This window comes from Pleurodeles waltl, chromosome 1_1 (assembly GCF_031143425.1).
Source record: "Pleurodeles waltl isolate 20211129_DDA chromosome 1_1, aPleWal1.hap1.20221129, whole genome shotgun sequence".
Lineage (NCBI taxonomy): Eukaryota > Metazoa > Chordata > Amphibia > Caudata > Salamandridae > Pleurodeles > Pleurodeles waltl.
In genome coordinates, this window is record NC_090436.1 from 444,502,625 (window position 1) to 444,522,041 (window position 19,417).

Sequence of the window (19,417 nt, forward strand, 5' to 3'; positions counted from 1 at the left end):
GTGAATAGGTGTATATGAGTGTGTGTTTGGGTGCAAGTGTGTGGGGGTGTATGTAAGCAAATGCGTGGGTGAGTGGGGGGGTGTGAATGTAGGTGTGTGGTCGTTTGGGGGGGTGTCTGCCGGCAACAGGAATGGAAATTCCTTTCGCTGGGTGTATGACCAACATGCTGGCGGTCTGCCGAATCGTAATACGATGGCGGTATTACGGCTACACCCGGTCCAACCGCCCTGGTCAAACCAAGAATTCGTAATATGTTGGTCTTTACTGCCGGCCCAGCGGCGGTAAGAACTTCACTGCGAATCTGGCGGTCCAAGGACCGCCAGATTCATAATAAGAGCCTCAATCTTCAAACTCTGAAGCAGTAAAATATTTAGGCCATGGCTGCATAAAGGCTTGATAATAGGTCTGAAGGTCCTAAAGGAAGTGTAAGTCTGCAACTTCCAATTGCAGTTGGCTACATACACCTTTTTGTTTCTTGACTTTAGTGCAAGACCTTCTCTGATCCGAGCTATCATCTTATGCAGAATGTGGAATAGAGTGCTGAGTTTAAAAATAATTGCTGGTGATGTATTTAGGGCTAAATAGTGGCAACAATTTCAGACCTACATGTCATCATATCACTTGAGGCCTTGCTTGTCTTCATTGGCTTCTGTCAAAGCTTGGGTCAACTATTTTCAAGGGCACACCAAGCACTGTGAGGTTTGTGTCATGCTTATCTCAGATGTGTTTTGAAATTACTATCATTCCAGGAGCCAGTGTTCAGCCTCAGGTAACCTTGGAAAATGTTTGTAAGCCCAAGACAAATTATTGAGTTTTCCAAATAATTGGAAAGGATTTGAACTCCTGGAATTAAATCACAGAGCAATTTCTATTAAGCAGAAGGTGTTCAACAAAGCTGGTTAAAAGGACCCTTTGTAGCCCCTTAAAACAAGAGTTTGTGGCAAAGTAATTGCACAATGCACTTACTTTAAAACCACTAATTTGAGGCACATCAACATGAAAAATTAGGACCATACCACTGAGATTTAACCAACTCCAATTTAAATCAAACAGTGAAGATTGGTTAAAGAGTTTTGAAAATAAAGTAATTTAGTAGAAACGTATATATTTGCATGATATTCCAAAAAGCAAGTGTGCACAAAAAGACATTCACCAGGTTGGCACTGAAGGCCATAATCAGTACAATTGAGTACATACAGTATTTCAAATCTTACTGTAGGTCTGCCTACTGATGTTGTTTATTATGTAGTTGGTAGTTTTCAGTGTTAAGATAGGCCACATATTTGGCATATTCTGCACTTATATGGTATATATTATATAAGGGTTGTGATAAAATACCCCGTCATGCATTTTTTGGAAAATGAAAGTCAGTGAGGAGTTCCATAACCATGTAGAGGAATGAGACCGAAGGCTGAGTTTCTATAAGGTTATGGAACTCCGAGGTGACTGGCAATATCCTTATCATGATTGGCAGAAGGTACTTTATCCCATAAAATAGATGGTCACACAATCAACTTTCCCACAGACCACTTAAAACCCTGGTGCGTAGCTCTTTCATACAAAATAGAAAGCATGTTGTCAATCAGGAAGAATAAAAATAGAAACTCTAGTGCAAAATGAAACGCATCAAAAACTGCTAGAAATGTTGGCGAAACAGTTCAAATGTGTAGAAAAATGATGAAAGATTCAAACTTTTCTATAATTATATAAGGAAAGCAAAATATAAACATGTTATTTTTGTTAGTCACAGTAAGGTTGAGAAATAGAGCAGAAGAAAGCAAAGCAACTTTTCATTTTCGTTGCTTTAAACAGCTCTGTGACCCAACCTGCTTTCACCTTGGTTGCTGGCTTTGGGAGCAGGCATTGTGACGTCAGAACTCGACTATCATAACTTATTACAGTTGATTTCTGACATTTTTTCTTTATAATAGGTGTCTGTGTGTGTCACAAATCGCCGACTTGGAAGTAGAGACAAGCATGTCTACAGGGATTGCAGAATCCCATGTATTATTTATTGAATTATAGACGGGCAACATTGAATTACGGAGATGTTTATAATAGAGGGGTTTTGAGTGATATCGAGAGAGCAAAGCTTGAGCTATCTGTGATGTCACTCAGAATACTTAGGTGAAAAACATCCCATTCATTCACTTTTTACACACCTATAATGTTATGTTATGCATGGCATGGCTCCCAAATTCATCTGCCCCTGCTTTTAACTGCTATGCATAACATGTCCACTGTTATGTAGCCCTGTTCCAAAGGTTTGAAAAACACTTACTTGCCATCCTTGACGAACCCCCACCACCTTCCCTGCCTTCCAACCACGTCCTGCAGCTCTACTTTCTTCTTTCAGTCAAAGCAGAGAGGGCCCTCGGAGGGCCCTCGGAGAGCCCTGTCAGCCTGGCCTGGAAGCCCTTCATGACATCACAACAGGTGGTAATCAGTTTTGTTATCAACTATTGGCAAGTCATAGCAGTGGGTTATGAGATTCAGAAACTGAACTAAATGATAGAAGCTGTTGATAAGAGCCATACATAACAATATAAATATATATAGCCACAAACATTTGCACGATAGTGAACACAAAGCTCTGAGTGACATATGTAGAAGTAATTTTCCCCAGCAGCCAAATTCCAACATTAAAAGACAAGTAAGATCATTTTGTTACCTATTATTTGTGAACTGAAACGGTCCATGATATATTTTCAGTTGCCACCTTAAAAATATCAGATTCTGATAACTAGATTAGATCAAGTGGTTTTATTTTATACTTCATTAGTTTACAAATTTATGTTGTAAACCAGTACATCGCTTAAAAAAGTTAACCAAATGTAGAGTTTCAAACAAAAGCTTGCAGTCTGGAATTGTAGTAATACTCAAGCAAACATAAAGCAAAAGGAAGCAATCTACAGACATTTTGCAGTATTGATTAATAGCGCAGACACCATATAACAAGTGATTAGTGCAAACACAGATTCCAGACGAAATGTATGAGGAGTCACCCTATCAATATTTGTGTGACGGGACAATACTCAGCATTGAAAAGCCTGTACAACACGCCCAAGTGTTCGTTGAAGACTCCAGCCGCTATTATCAACATACGGCACCAAGCTGCCGCCAAGATATCATGATAGGGTCAGATCAATGGTGGAGATTCCGGGACTGAAACGTTTTAAGACCATATATCTAAAAGCCTTTGGATTATTAACAACCCCACTTTGAAGTTTAAATGAAAGAAAATGATTGATTAGACTTCAGCTGAATGCCGTTAGCTATTTTCCTGTCACCGCTATCACTACCCATCGCTTTACCTTGTGTTACATATTTGCATTGCTGGGTTTCATTCATTCATCATTATGGTCCTTCTTCAATTAATACCCCCTATTCAGTTCTGTTAACTGTTGTCAACAGGCAGGGCCAGTACAAAAGTACAACCTTTACAACACCTGCTTAGTAAAAACATCTGACATGTAGTTATGTTCCAAATTTAATTGTAGTGTGGGCTGAATGCTTTTTTCTTTTGTATTTAACCAATTTTAAGAAATTTCAAGCCAGTGGCAATTACAGTTCTATTATTTGATTTCAAGAGTTTTGATTTTGTTGAACCTAGAATATCTATGAGGAACATCAAATGAGATATTTCTAAATTAAAGTGGAGAACATTAACGGAACACATATTTTAACCCTTAGAGTAACGTTTGGCGTCAAATATAATAACTTTAATTATAAAAGCAAAACCTCTACAAGGATGGAGCTATCCAGACTATACCAACCTAAGCCATACAAAAATACCTTTGAAACAGGAAAGGTAACAATCTATTTTGACATAATGAAACTTGTTGAGCAAAATAGGGAACTACATTTAAAGTGGTACAAGGGATTGTATAAACAAGTACATGTTAGCACTTTGCAGGCACAGGCTATCAGTTGGAGCAAGTGCAGATACTTGATACATAACACCTTTTTTCAAAGCTGAATAATGCGAAGATGAGAATGTCAGTAGCAAAAGGGACAAAAAGCTAAATCCAACTAATAGGACACATGAGCTTTAAGAAAGATGCCGCTTCAAAACCATCGATAGAAATCAGAAAATTACTTTAGGAGTGGTGCCTATAACTGAAAAGGAATGCTTCGGGTTTATTTGGCTCACCGGTCCCTTCTTTGCTCCTTAGATAGCTTTCATGGTCTCCTCTGTGCTCCTCAGATTCTCAGCTTTCCACCATTGATGCAGAATAGAGTTCTGGCCCGACTACTAGATTGGCTGAAATGCAGGTGCCTTAGTCTACCAAACTTTCTTACACGGTTTAACAAATAACTGATGGCTTGTGTTCTCTTGAATACTAAATGATGGTAGGAACAACATTTAGCGTTCCCCATGTATTGCAAAAGCAAGCCCATGCCTCAGTTGCAACTTTCCAGCATGCCTTCTATCAACGTCTGTGAGTATTTAAACATATATTTCACTTTTCTGATTTATTTTATGTTAATGGCTATTTGATTTCACTTCTGTTGTAAATCGGGTTAAGGTTTTTGTCATGTCAATAGCTGAGATGTCATGTGTGATGTATTTCTTTAAGAAATATGTATATAATTACTATTTTATAATAATAAAATATATACATACTCTTTAAGCCTGAATAACAAATGTATATTTACTCATGGTGAAATGTATATATGTGTGTGTGTGTATATATGTGTGCATATATGTATATACAAGCATGTATACAATGTATGTATATATGTTTGTGTATATAAATGTGTATGTGTATATTATTCTATGCTTAACATGTTCATAGGTTATTGCATAGTTCCTAGATAAGTTGTTAGATTAGATACCTATGAACCCCTGCTTTTATTTTTATCTATCACAATGAGCAACTGTTATCTTAACTATCTTATCAGCAAACATTTTGCTATTGAAAATTGAGGAAAGATAAAATAATGTTAGAAAAGTACACAAATAAATTAACTTTAAATATTGCAAATCTTGAAAGTCTGTGTTTATACAGCACAACTTTGAATCTCAAAATATTATATCCATTATTATATTCCGTACACATATATTCCCTTACTATGTATTTATGTATTGGTTTATTTATTACTTTAGTCCTACTGTACAAGAGAGGGAAAAAATAAATATTACTCTATTGTTAGCTTTGTCTCCACAACACCCTATACCTCGATCAATCTATTCTCCATCCTCACTCTCTGACCCATCCCAAAGTCATTCTACTACTATTAACTCCAAAATAACCCTGCCTAAGCTCGTCCCTCCTCTACTGCTCCTGGCTCACCCCAAATCTCAGTTTTATTACTATGATCTCCCAAACAACCCTACTAAATTCTCCCTCACTTATCTCACCTTTGACTCATCCATAACCCCTTCTACTACTATGATCTCCCTAACTCCTTTCTACAGACTCTTCCCTCCTCCATCCTTTAGTCATCCCAAGCCTCATTTTATTACTATAAACTCCCACTTAACACTTCTGGATTCTTCCCTCCTCTATCCTGCCATTATTCTATTCAAACCTACTAACAAACTCACCTTTACTCTGCTCAAATTAACTCATACAAATACTAATACTGTACTCATATTTCCCTATACTAATCCACCACTAATCCTTTTGGGTTCCAGAGTAGTGTGCTACTCGCCGTAAAACTCTTCAAAGCCTTGTCAGGGGTAGTAAGTGCTACATAAATACAATCACAATTACAATCTGCGTGCACATAATGTGAAATACATTTCTGTAATGTCCCCTGTGGGTCACTTTTCTTCAGGGTGTGCAACTAGACTTAAACTTCAGGGGGGCTAGAACTTCAAACCACAGTGGTGGGGCTACCATGTCACACAATGTGGGTGGAAACATTCTCAGAGCCAGTATGAGAGCACACATTGCCAATATGTCTTGGTTTAATGTGCCAACACGCGCAAACAGCATTTTTACTTGTTCTGTATTTTAATGCATCAGCACATTACAACCAGGTCTATTGGCTTTGCCAATAATTTCCACTCAGACACTAAGCACTGCTGGAGCTTCAAGAGTATTCACCACACCTGTGACTGTCGGATGTCTGCAGGATGGTTGGTACAGAGCAAGTCTTTTGCATATGTGCATGTCTGACACACAGAAAGAAAGCACTGAAGCCTTATTGGAAAGGTGTCTTCTATTACCAACAACAACTAAAGACACATAATAAAGAACTACACCCAAGGAACAAGAAGAAGTATATGGGGATCTCTCATTAAACACAAGAATGTCAAATAGACTTGCAAGAACCCTGATAAAGGTGTGACACGTACTAGGACAAAGAAAATTATATGGAACTTTTATCTGAATGTCACAAAATGCGAGAAGTTCACAAACAGATCAAAAAGAAGGCACATTCAGAGTGGTTTAAGCGGGATAACTTCACAATATAGAAACAAATATGTTTTTACATTGTTATAGCACAGACTTAGCTGCAGAGCAACATAGTGTGGCATATTATGAGGAGTGGCGGAAGCCAGCCGTGGCCCGTCCTTTAGGGCAGAGGGGCCACCCCCCCTCCTTTTGCCCTTCATGATGAGTGCCTGTCAGGCTGAGCAAAGGTCAGCCTGACAGACACTCTTCATGTTCAGATCAGGCAACCAGAAGCGAGACATGTGTGATTTGCGCAGACCCCTGGCTGCCTGAGCTGAACTTTGCTGGGTTGAAGAGGTCACAGCTCCTATGGACGTGACCTCCTCAGCTCAGCAAAAGTGCCTCAAGGTCCTACCCCTCGGTGACAAGGGAAGTGTCACTGATTGACTTCAACCTGGGCGCTTCAGGTTTAAGCCCTGAAGCACCCAGGGCGAGTGTCAATCGGTGACACCTTGTCACGGAGTGGGGAGGGATCAGTAGTCTCACTGACCCCATCCCACTCTGTGACGAAGTTGGGACTGCTGCCTTCCCTCATTGGCTGACCTAACGTTAGCCAGTGAGGTAAGGCAGCAGTCCTAACCCTCCTGGGACCTCCGAGCTGAAGGTAAGTGTGTGTGTGTGTGTTTTTTAAATGAATGTTTGGTGCATGCATGTATGTTTGATTATTTGATGAGTGTTGTGAATGGATTTGCATGCGTTGTGAATGAATGAGTATGAGTGTGCTTCCCGCCCACCCCCTCCCTCTGAAAATGACCAGCCGCCACTGATGGAAGCCGAAGCAAAGTTGCATAAATCAAGAGAGGGCTTAAATCTTTGAATTACACGCAGTTACATCAATTAAGCCATCATCAGAGGTTAAGTGATTTACCCAGAAATGTACAATTTTAGGTCAACTACCAAGCTGGATTCAAAACCAGGCTCCCGTGTTGACTTAGTCACAACTCCACATCTTCCTTAGTTGATGTACTAAAACATTTAAAAAGGGTTACGAGTTGAAAAAGTTCAACTTCACCAATCCTTGTGAATACTTATATTCTTTTGAAATTGTCCCATAGACTTTATGCTGTGTCCCCCATGAAGTCTAGTAAGAAGAACGTGTGCAAATTATTGTGGTATGTAGGTATTGTACAGGTGTCACACTTTGGTTACACTGTCTCTCATTTAAGGTTCAGTTTTGTCTATCTGCATATTCACTATGAGTTAAGGTATAATGTGATATTTCATAAATATTTACGTAGTTCTAAACAATTACGTTCTTTTTTTAATAGTGATGCATCTCCATTGTACCCATTAGGGTGGAACAGAGACCATGGTCCGCATGATGAGTAGCTTTTTTACTGGGGTATTTTGTATAATTTAAAATAGCATACAGAAGTATGATGAATTATTTTTCAGTCTTTGGCACTATAATCCTTTCTTGAAATAGCTATGGTTTTCTCTCACAGGATAGCACCAATATTGCAAATTACTACTATAAAGCCAGTTTCTGTTTGACAGTTGCAGGTTACATATCTTTCACAAAAATACAGGTACCTACCATGGCCAAATTAGCACTCAGTCACATTTTCTTTTTCTCCAAATGAAAGAGGATTGGCTAAAAATGCCAAAATCTAAATGTGCATGTGCTGCATCAGAAATTCATTATGGTAAATAATGTTGTCAGCCATATTTATGAAGGAGCTGAAGCTGTGTAAAAATTAGATTAAATCTTGCTATGGGGCATCAGCAGTATAAAACACGCTGCTGCAGGATTAGAATGAGTGATATGAGGATTACCAGAGACCTGTGTATATACCCATGTATGTGGGAAGGTGTGAGCATGCCTTTTAACCCTCTGCAACCTCATACTGGAATGCTGTAGCTCCAGCTAGTTGGCACCACCTGCACCACCAGCCAGTAAGGAGCTCATGTTCTTCACCTGAACAGATGCCAATGATCTCTCACAGGAAGATGCAAGGAATAGTTAGCAGTCTAGGGGAGTGCTTAGACCCTTTATCTGCTGAGGAAACCATGATTGGAGCCTAAGGCTGCTTAAAGAAATCCTTCCTTCTGTATCCTTGACCTTGACCTACTCTGACAGGCTTTATGCGTCACACATCCATCCACTCAATTTGGGGTTTGCCTACTCCATTCAAGCCCGGGGAGGTGGTAGCAGAAGGACTGACAATGAATGATGGCCTGGTGCATGATGTCATGAAGAAGCAGGACATTGGTACGAGTTATATCCATTGTCCGCAGAGTGAAAGTAGCAGGAACTGACAGTATATTATATGTGAAGTAGCTTCTCCCCCACAAAGTGCTTAGTTACAAAAACAAAAAAACGTAAGTGCTATTACCCAAAATGTTTCTTTGCACCTGCAACATTCACAACTAGTAAAGCCATTGGTGACAGTCAGACGTCTGGTGAAGAAGAGAGCAAATGTAATATGTTAATTGTGCAGTGAAGCTTGCCTTAGCATAATTTCTTGCTGCTTGTTCACGTCACCCACGCTGCCATCTCCTGTTTCACGTTTTATCTCCTCTTACCGTCACATTCTCCTTTCATTTCCTTAGCCTCTTTTTCGTCCCTCCTTATTGTCTTATATGTTCTCTCTCTTCTCTATGACTGTTCATCATCATCATTTAATTTATTTCGGTAAAAACATACCATAAAAGTACAATACATACAATCCAAGAGAGAAGTGGTGAAAAGAAAATGCAGATAAGATAATTTACAAACTCTTAAAAGGATGATGTTAAAACAAGATAAAGCAATAGCATAAAAAATTTTCCCCATAAATATAATACTTAAAAAATGTCTAGTCCCTACTAAAACATCGGACAAACTGACTTACACTTAAATACAATGCCTGTGCACTATATGTCTGCTTCTAAAATCTGCTACCAAGTCTTATTCTTTAAAATCGCTAGTCTAAAACGCCAAATTGATTTAAGGAATTTTGCCACAGAACAAACTATTTGTACAGATGGGTCTGATTTAAATACTCTCTCAGCAGATAGACAATTCCTGAAACCCATTTGTCTACATAAGGGGATAATCCAAACGGCCCTCTGTTTATTATATGCACGACATTGAAAAAGGACATGAAGATCAGTCTCTTCATACTTACAGCCCATCGGACATAACTTAGACCTATTAGTAGAATTGGGCCAATTGTAAGTTAAAGAACACAAAGGAAGAGACCCTATTCTAAATCTGATGAAAAGAGCACGCGCAAATGGAGAGAGTACTGCATCCATGAAGGGTTCAAACGCATAGTGACATTTAAATTGCAGAAATCCATCAGTCATAGAAGAGGGCACAACTTCAGTCAGTTGTGCAGTTTGAACTTTGAGCCAGAAAGCGTCCTTCAAGGTCTGGATGGCATTTTTGGGAATAGAAGAGGGATCCTTCCAGTAGGACCCAGGCCAAGATGAAATAAGGACCATTCAACATAAGCACACCACTTGATTTTAGCACTGGAATTTGTGCCCATCAGTTTGGGCAGCCCACATCTAAATGGAATAAGAGCAGCGGATGACCATAACCGAATCCAGAACAGTAGTGGCCTTAAAGCGACAATCTGGTTAAATGGGAGAAGATTTGAATCCATTCGGATAGGCAAAGAGGGAGTGCTTGAAGGGACTCTTAACAGCATCTTTAGAAACGGATTTTCCGCCCTAGCCAGATCCTCCAAATTGCAGTGGCCCCATAACTCAGCACCATACAAAGCCCCCCACCCGCCGGGCTTGTGATTTATATAATTCGAGAGCAGGAGTCAAGGCAAAACTGGAGGAACGGGTTGCAAATCTCACAATACCACCCGCCCTTTGCTTCAGGCATGTTAATGATTTATGGAGGTGGGCATGCCAGTAAGGAGAATCTTCTAATTTTACACCTAAGTAGTCAAAGGTGCCAACCCTTTCCAGTAAGGCGTCTTCCAGATAAACAGGTCTTTTCATTTTATACTTTTTCTCTCCAAACACCATATATTTCGTTTTTAGTGAGTTGATTTCCAGGCCTTGATCTTTACAAAACTCCACAAATCTTGCAAGCAAACTTGAAAGGCCCATGGCTGTTCGAGAAAGTAACAAAGTGTCATAAGCGAATAAAAGACACAGAAACTTCTGTCTTCCCAAAATAGGGGCATCACTAGAGCAGTCCAAGAGGTAGGGAATGCATGCATTGATAAATAAGAGAAACAGGGTGGGCGCAAGTACACAACCCTGTCTCACACCACGGACTGTGGGGAATGCAGAAGTCAGTTCGCCTGCCAAACCCCATCTTACTCTGGCACAATTGCCTGAATAAAGATCTTTAATTATATTAAGCATGGAGCCGGGGACTCCAGCTTTGCTCATAACTTCCCACAGTTTAGGGCGCGGGACAAGGTCAAAAGCGGATTTCAAGTCTGTGACTGTTCTCCATCTTGTCTCTGCCGCTCTTTTTTCACAATTTCTTTCTTCAGTCCCTTCCTTTTCACTCTCATCCTCCCTCCTACCTTCTCCTTCTGACTCCCTTTCAGAGACAGGGTAAGCACTCTCACAGATTAGGAGCTGGCAACTGGTGTCTCAGTCCCCACAGAAATTCAGCTTTTACATTACAGAAATTAATGTTGAAAGAGCTGAACTCTACCTGTGAACTGGCTCCAAATAATCTATGAATCAACACAACTCAGTGGGTAGAGGCTCAGCTCTATGTATACAGAGACTCTCCTCTGGTTTGGTGCAAAAAATAAACTGTCTGCAATTAAACTCAGCATTATATCCGGAGGAGCTCAACTCCACCCTTTCACAAACTCTGCTGTATCTGTGCAGTGGTTCCGGACTATGTATACAGCGACTCAGCTGTATTGTTAGGGCCAGAACTGTCAACTTTGGAACTTAGGAACCATGATTGAGTACCTGCACCGGCTCAACATCCCCTGATTCTGGGAAACTCCCTTAATCTGCCCATGCCTAAATGAATGTGACCTTGTCTAATGTCACTGGTGCTATTGTAAAGTACTCTATTACCTTCAGGTCGCATTTGTGCTGTATGAAACTGTGAAAAAAGGTCAACTCTATCTGTGAATCTGCTCCACTTTTCAATAGGATGGGGTCTGTTTATGTCAGAGACCTACTCGTTCTGCATGTGCAGAAACTAATTTTGTTTGTGCAGGAGCTCACTTACGTCTTGTAGGTATTTTGCTGCATCTATAGAAGGGCAACCAACTTTAATTTTAGGTTTCTGGGAGTAGAAAAAAGGAAGTGGTGTATGGAGAGCATGACTACAGGGACAGAGAGTAGTATGAAAGTATAACCAGTGCTGAAGCCCAGGTGACCTGGGAAGAAAGCAAAAGACAAAAAAGAAGTAATATGAACAAAGGAGGTTCCATGTTGGAGCAGTCAGCATTTAGGCAGGTGCCTATGGGAGGGGGAGGGGGAGGCGGTGGGCAATGGTAGTTCTTGCCATCCTATGTGAAATTCAATCTTTCAGCAGGAGCCAGAGATCAGTTAATGAAGCCTGTGAAAACGGGACCCCTATTAAGTACAGTGAATTCATGATTTGGCACTAATTATTACTCCATAGAGGAGTATTGGAGCAGTGGTCTGCAGTCAGCTGCAGTTTGGGCACTACATTAACTATATTTTGGCTCACAATAGGTGCTTCTTTAACAGTGCTTAAGGGTGATTTAGGCGATCGTCTAGCACAGGGTACCAAGCTCTGGCCAGTTACCGAGGTACATCTTCCAAGGGTGCCAGGGTTATCCAATTTTGGGCTGCTCTGGAATAGTTTAGGGTCCAACTTACTGGTTGACCCAAGGTGGCTTCCCTGGTAAAATGAAGTGAATGAGTTCACTTTATTGAGTACTAAGTAGGGGTTATAGTGGAAATTTGGGGGTACCTAATCACATTTTTGGGGGATGAAGCATGAAGGGCCAGCCCGAGAGGTAACGAGGATTTCGAGAATTCCATTCAGAAAATTTTATGTCTAGCCTTGTTTTTAAATGGATGTTTAATATACATGATATAACTATTTTCAAGTGTCAATATCAAGAAATGTTATTTATGTATCTTTAGGAAAATAAATATGCCCAATGTTTAATTCTCTAAATCAAATGTTGTGGTCCCAGGTTACTTTATTGCTTTAATGTGGAATGGTGCTGGTTTAGTGTATTCGCCCAAATGTCATTCTCACTCAACCTCAGAGAGTCCCTCGCTTGTGTTAGTATGAAATGTTGTTTCTGGAACCAAGCTTGAGCTTTAGAATCCCCTCTTCAGGCAGACATTCAAACAATGGGAGGTATCAGTACTGTGTCTCAGTGGAAAGTGCATTAGTGGACAGGACTAATTGGCCAGATTTAAGCTGGCATAGGGTAGAAGACGGCAGGGTGGGCACCAGCTGCTACGCAGAAAGCTTTGGTGGGTTAAGTGCCAGGTGATGTCCATGTACAGTGCCACCCAGATCAACTTGTCAGTCCATTACATGTTTAGTTAACAAATACCCACAGCAAGAGGCATACACAGTGTCCTCTGAGATGGAGTGTGTGAGGTCAGCACCCAGCAGCCCTTGATAAGTCACAGTGCAATATGGCAAGCCATGTTTGTCCTTACTGTGGTGCACACGTCCCGCCATACCCAAACTGAGCTAGACTGCAGTCATGAGGTAGAGAACCACTGTTACGGGCTGCTCCCCTCTGCTGCCTTTGTACAAAGTGTTAAAGTAACTGCCTGACTGTTAACATAACATGACATTATTATCAAACTATCACCCTGACCCCAATACTGCCCAGTAGACTCACAGGCAACATCAACACTTGGGCCATGGCTGACCTTCCTTCTGGGATAGAACAGGCAACCAGGAGCATTTTGCTCAGAGACTACCCTCCGGACCATCTTTTAAAAGTCCATAACCGCATTACTAGGTACTGGTGCCACTTACCATCAACCACCAAAACAAAGTAACTGCCGTCCAGACCCATATTTCCCAGTATCACTTTGCATGTTGACTTTTTAGCCAGTACTTGGAATTTTTAGAAGCAAAAACACAAGCACCCCAGAATGCAAGATGCTGTTGGTAAAACAAATCTGGACTGCTTGATGGACACTAAATCACTTTAGAAAAGAAAGAAGCTCTCTCCCTTTTATTGCATGTGTATAGCGATTGCTCCCCCTTGTCAAGGGTAGTAAGAACTATATAAATTCAATTACAGGGAGTGCAGAATTATTAGGCAAATGAGTATTTTGACCACATCATCCTCTTTATGCATGTTGTCTTACTCCAAGCTGTATAGGCTCGAAAGCCTAATACTAATTAAGCATATTAGGTGATGTGCATCTCTGTGATGAGAAGGGGTGTGGTCTAATGACATCAACACCCTATATCAGGTGTGCATAATTATTAGGCAACTTCCTTTCCTTTGGCAAAATGGGTCAAAAGAAGGACTTGACAGGCTCAGAAAAGTCTAAAATAGTGAGATATCTTACAGAGGGATGCAGCACTCTTAAAATTGCAAAGCTTCTGAAGCGTGATCATCGAACAATCAAGCGTTTCATTCAAAATAGTCAACAGGGTCGCAAGAAGCGTGTGGAAATATTCAGCTTTGATATTAATGAGTTTTTTGGGTTCATTGAGAACATGGTTGTTGTTCAATAATAAAATTAATCCTCAAAAATACAATTTGCCTAATAATTCTGCACTCCCTGTATATAAATTAGGGCCATTAGAATTATGCTACAGGGGAGGACCAGTTTATGGTAGGGTTGAGTACATTATCTTGCAAGAAAAGCCAAATTATGCGGCGTAACATGAAACACTATTACTTCATTATTTTAACATTTTTACACGTATTAGCACTGTCTGGGCATAAATTGCACCTCATTAGTACCAGTATGATACCCAAAGAAAACAATAAGCAACGGATAGGTGACCAGTCAAGCTTTGCAAAGGGTCTTCACTGCCCAGCACCACTTGTTGCTGTGTATTTAGTAACTTTTTTGAACCATTTGAGCTAAAAAAAAAAAAAAATGTTAAAATCTACAGATTATGCAGCAGACATGGATTATGTGGCAATGTGGTTATGCGAAAAACGCTGCAGCCGCACAATTGCATCATTCCAGTAGCCCTAGATACAATAATTTGTCATATGTAGTTCTTTGCCTAGAAGAACTCAAGATAACAGCCAGGTTGAGAACAGAGCAGGGAACACCTTTCCTGTGCAAATGCTGCCCCCTCATAACAGTGTTAATGGGTAATCATTGTCTCAGTGAGGAATGCCAAAGCACATGGCCAGGAGCAGTGAAAAAAAAACCACCATGGGGTCTGTGAACCAGCATTTTATTAATTACGGGTGAGCGCCACCCCTCCTTTAGATGCACTTTGCAGCAGATGGGAAAGCTAAACGGGTCTTTTAAAAACACAGACATTTTTTCTCTAAGTGGGATGCCGGCTTTCCAAGCAGTGCCCAGTGCAGGCAGAGACAAGCACCGACGAAGTTGCGGCCCGGGCTGTGACCGCGGAGACGGGGGGTGCTGAAGCCCCTTTAGCCCAAGGGGCGTCGCACGTCTGCTTTCTTTACCCCTGTGGCTTTGGTGAATGGTGCTAGTGTGACAAGATCAGCCGATAGAGGCTCGCTCCGCGGTGGGCGTCTGTTCTATAAAGTCTGAGGAAAAAGAATGATACCCAGTGCTTTAAATGGAAAAATAGAAGTGCAGGTACTCTGTATCAGAGTACCTGCTTGTTTCTGAGAAGTTCCGGTACTCCCCAATTAAAAGTATTACATTTTTCTTGAGAAGAGCCGGTACTCTCCATCGCAAAATAAAAAAGTGCCGGTACTCAGTACCGGACAGTACCGGCCCATTTAAAGTACTGATGATACCAGTGCAGAAATGATGAACTGTAAACAGTTTGACTTCAGTCAGGTAAAAATAGTGCACTAAGCTTACTTGAAGTACTACTGCACATAAGCAAAATAACATTGTGCACTTGGAAGACGTTTGCACAAACAGGAGCAAACATCCCCCTGTGATAAATAAGTCACAACAAACAAACGTAATGACTTTCAAGAAAATAACTAAGTACAATATGCGGTAAGTGTAATTCACCTGATCTACCTTATCATAGAATAGTACCTGGTTATGTACCACATTACTGACAACTTCTACAGCTCTAGCAGCCTCGGGTAAAGTAATGGTATTTTGTATCCATTCCTCATGTGCAAGATACGTAGTAGCTGCTGTGTGCAAATGACATCAGACTTTATTTGGATTAACGATGACTGAGAATTAACTGAAGGCAACCCTATACAATGCAGTAATTTATATAGATTTTTTTAAACTAAAATAACAGCATAATGTTTCAATTGCTCAGTGTACTGCTGGGATGGTATTTCTTTGTGATGGGTTCAGACTAGGTCAGGACAACACGAAAAAACAACAACATACTGTGACCTGAATCTAAGCTAATTAGAGGACTACAAGGTTTAACTAATAACGCAGAAAGAGCTTCATTTGCTTATCCATTCAAATAGGTTGAACAAGACCTTAGCAATAATTTTCTTGTAAACCAGCGTTTAAGGTAGTACAAAGTCCAGCAAAGACAGTCGAATTCTAACAGCTGTGATGGTTAGGGTTAATCACAGCATTTCTCTAGACCACTTGTGGCCACTCACTTGCAGAGAGCTGTTCCAAAGAGAAGAGATCACAGAGGGTTTTGGTAGTGGAGGCTGTTGAGATCAAGCGTGACCTAATGATGTAGTCTGCATGCAGTAAGTACGCAAAAAAAAAAGGTTTCTGCTTGGGCATTCACCATATTGGAAGGGCAAAGGTGTTGCACAGAATGGAATCAATGGTATAACGTGTTGGCCTTCAGCCATCTTGCTTCAGAACATCTTGCATGGAGAACGCTATGCTTTCACACATCTTGCATGATCCTACCTTGCTATGACAGTTTCACTTCCAAGTTATGTTAGGCTTAGACAGTATAGAAGGCTATGAGGAAAATCATGCTTTGCCTGGCAACAATGTCAGTGTGAGTTGGTGGATTTTGACGCTTGTTTTAAACTTTGCACCAAGCCTTGCTGCATTGTACACCTTTTATGTGCTGTTTCTGCTGTTCCCTTTGTTTGTAGACTTGCTGGTTTTTTGCTCGCTCTCTCATTCTTCCTCCCTCTCTTCATTTATGTTTCATGCAGAGTCTTAGTGGCTCTTAGAAGTCTTCTGTGTTCCTCCTTAGACCACAGCGCGCATGTGGCTTTAGAGAGTGAGTTGATCATTCATCATCCTTGAAACAAGGAATATGTAACTAATAGTGAATATATTGGCTAGGAATGCAGTACAGTCTTAGAACATTTGGAGTCATCTGTGAGACTTCCTATGACCTAGCCAATTCCCCCCTTGTAAGAAATTGAATTATTATTGTGTGTGGGTGATTGCCTACCTCAGGGAATTATCACAATTTGTGTCAGAGTGAACCCTTAAAGTTACTAAATTAACCAGAGCTCATTCCCCTGAAAGCTATGACACAGAGCAGGGACATCTTAAGGATTTTGGGGGCCTCGGGCTGAACGGATTGTGGGGGCCCCTTTTCAGAACAGCTTTAAATTTATGATCCAGTTTCAGTTCATTTATGCCCTCCTTGGCCAGAGCACTGATGCACTGGCATGTTCAAATTCAAAATGTGTTTACACCTAATATTCAGAGATAGTGAAATGTTATTTTCATATTGTAGCACAGTAGCAGCTAACTAATATTAGTGCAAATAATCTCTGAACACCCTTAAATTTCTTATATGTGAGGTCCCCTGTTTTGAACTATAAGAAACTTTTTTTATGGATGAGACATGAAAAATAAACACAACAGTTCTCTGCAAAATGCCTGTGATAGACTCACACATCACCCACATCAAAAATAAATACAAGAAAAATAGTATTTTTAACAGCACTGTTTAAGAATTATTAAAGTTCATCAGTGCAAGACTCTTTGCAGAAGAGAGCTGGCTCTATCAGGCAGCCTCCTGAAAGGCAAGGGGCCCTGGGCAAGAACCCACTTTGCCCATGCCTTAAAACGTCTCTGACACAGAGCAGACAGGCTTAATTTAGGGCAATGTGTAAAGTATTTATGCAGTACCAAAACAGTAATACTATCAAAATACAAAGCAATAAAAATCCCAAACTTGGAAGATTGGAAAAAATAGAGTCAAATTTAGAAACAAAGTGACAAAAATGAAGTAAGGGGTACCAGCAGTATGAATTTTTAATGTTTTAAGTAGAAACAGTGCCAATAAGCACAAAGTGCCAATGACAGGTAATGGTTGCAGTAGACCGTAGACACTTCTAAGGCCCCCATGTTCTCAGGGGAATCACTTAGAGACTCACAGGTTTTAGACAGAGGCCAACAGCAGGGTCCACTCCCAGTCCCATTGCCACTGACCAGCTGGATACTTTCAAGAAAAGGCTATTGCATTTTGACTCCCTGTAGCATCATTGGAGGTCAGCCAGCTAACTCTTAGAGACCGTGTTTTGGTCCTGGGTACAAGAGGGAAAAGGTCCAGTCCTTCACGGCTTCCTGCAGGTAACACACAGCAGGTCCAGATCTCTTCTGATTTTATGTAGGTTCAGAATGTGGTCTGAAGAGGGTCCCTGGGGAAGCCACATTTATGCCTCCCACCAGCATACTACAAAAACCAATGGGTTACACTAACAATTTAGAACATAAGAAAATAAAGGCATTACATTTTTGTTGTTTATACATTTCAACAAGAGATTCTCAGCTACAGTATTTTCTCTTACACATAACTTTGTCTAAAGTGGCCTATTGACCTAAGCCCCTATGACAATGTCCCATATCATGCACTGCAAATAACTTCAGAAGGCTGGGAAGCAGCTTTTCTACTACTAATAAAGCTCTAACTAGGAAGCCTTGTGCTAATTTTGGAAGGAAAGCAGAGGTCACAACATTCACTGTGTCCCTGATGCTTATATCTTTAAGATCAGTATTCATATTCTAGTTTATTCCGCTAGCATCTCTTTCCAGTATCTTTGTATAATCTCATATGGCCTCATGCAGTTGTGTTTGAAATAGGACCCTGGCTTGGCAGTTCGGCTGGACTGTTCCCATGGGGAACAGGGTCAAGACTGATTTGCATATGGCTGGGTCCAGACTGGGGCGGCGTGGTGAGCAACAAAATGATGGATTAAACCCTGATCTTTGTGACTGGGGGTGAATGTTTGCATTGTTCAGCATTCCGTCCATAATCTGTTCTTTTGTGCAGTTATTTTTAAGTGGAACAAAAAGCGGCTCCATGTAAATCTTGAAGATTACAAAAAACAGAATGGAACCGTGGTAGACGCCACAGGAGATAGGGATTATTTTGTTACTTTAAGTAGCCCACGTGAGCAAACTGGTGTCGGTTGGAAAGGTAGGAGGAGAACCAGTGAAGGACATTGCTGATGAATCCATTCAAGGCTCCAGGGTGTGTATGAGGATGAGATGGTCAAGTGTGTCAAAGGCAGCTGAGAGGTCCAGCAATATCGAAAAGCAGGAATAATCTTCCTTTGTGGTCAAGAGGGCATGGTCCATAATTTGTAAAGTAGTGATCTCCATACTCCAGCGTAATCCGAAACCAGACTGATAGTCATGCAGGAAGGAGATGGTTAGCACTGCTGTAATCTTAGAGTTGAACACAGACTGCTTTTTCAATGATCTTGACGATGAATGGTAGGTGAGTGATGGGCTGATAGTTGGCAAGGTCATCAGGGTCTAGTGTATGTTTTTATAGGAGTGGAAGGATCTGGCTGACTTGCAGACTTCTGGGAAGATGGCTTGAGTGAGGGAGGCATTGACAATGGTAAGTAGGGGTGAGAGAGCATCCCGAGAGAGAGTTTTGATGAAGAAAAATAGTAAGACATCATATTTATAACAAGTGACTTTGAGGGAGTTGAATATGCCAGGAAGAGCTGAAAGAGGTGGGTCTTTGGAAGGCTGACCACTGTTGGGTTCTGCAGGAAGGGGTGTGTGTGAATGATGATGCAGACTTAGTATTGTCTGT

General features: G+C 40.8%; 1 protein-coding gene across 1 annotated transcript in view; it reads left to right on the top strand.

The window, feature by feature from the left end:
• The window catches only part of RASGRF2 (Ras protein specific guanine nucleotide releasing factor 2), a 1,901,930-nt gene that overhangs the window by 241,967 nt on the left and 1,640,546 nt on the right, over nt 1-19,417 (top strand). The gene's annotated exons all lie outside the window — the stretch shown is intronic.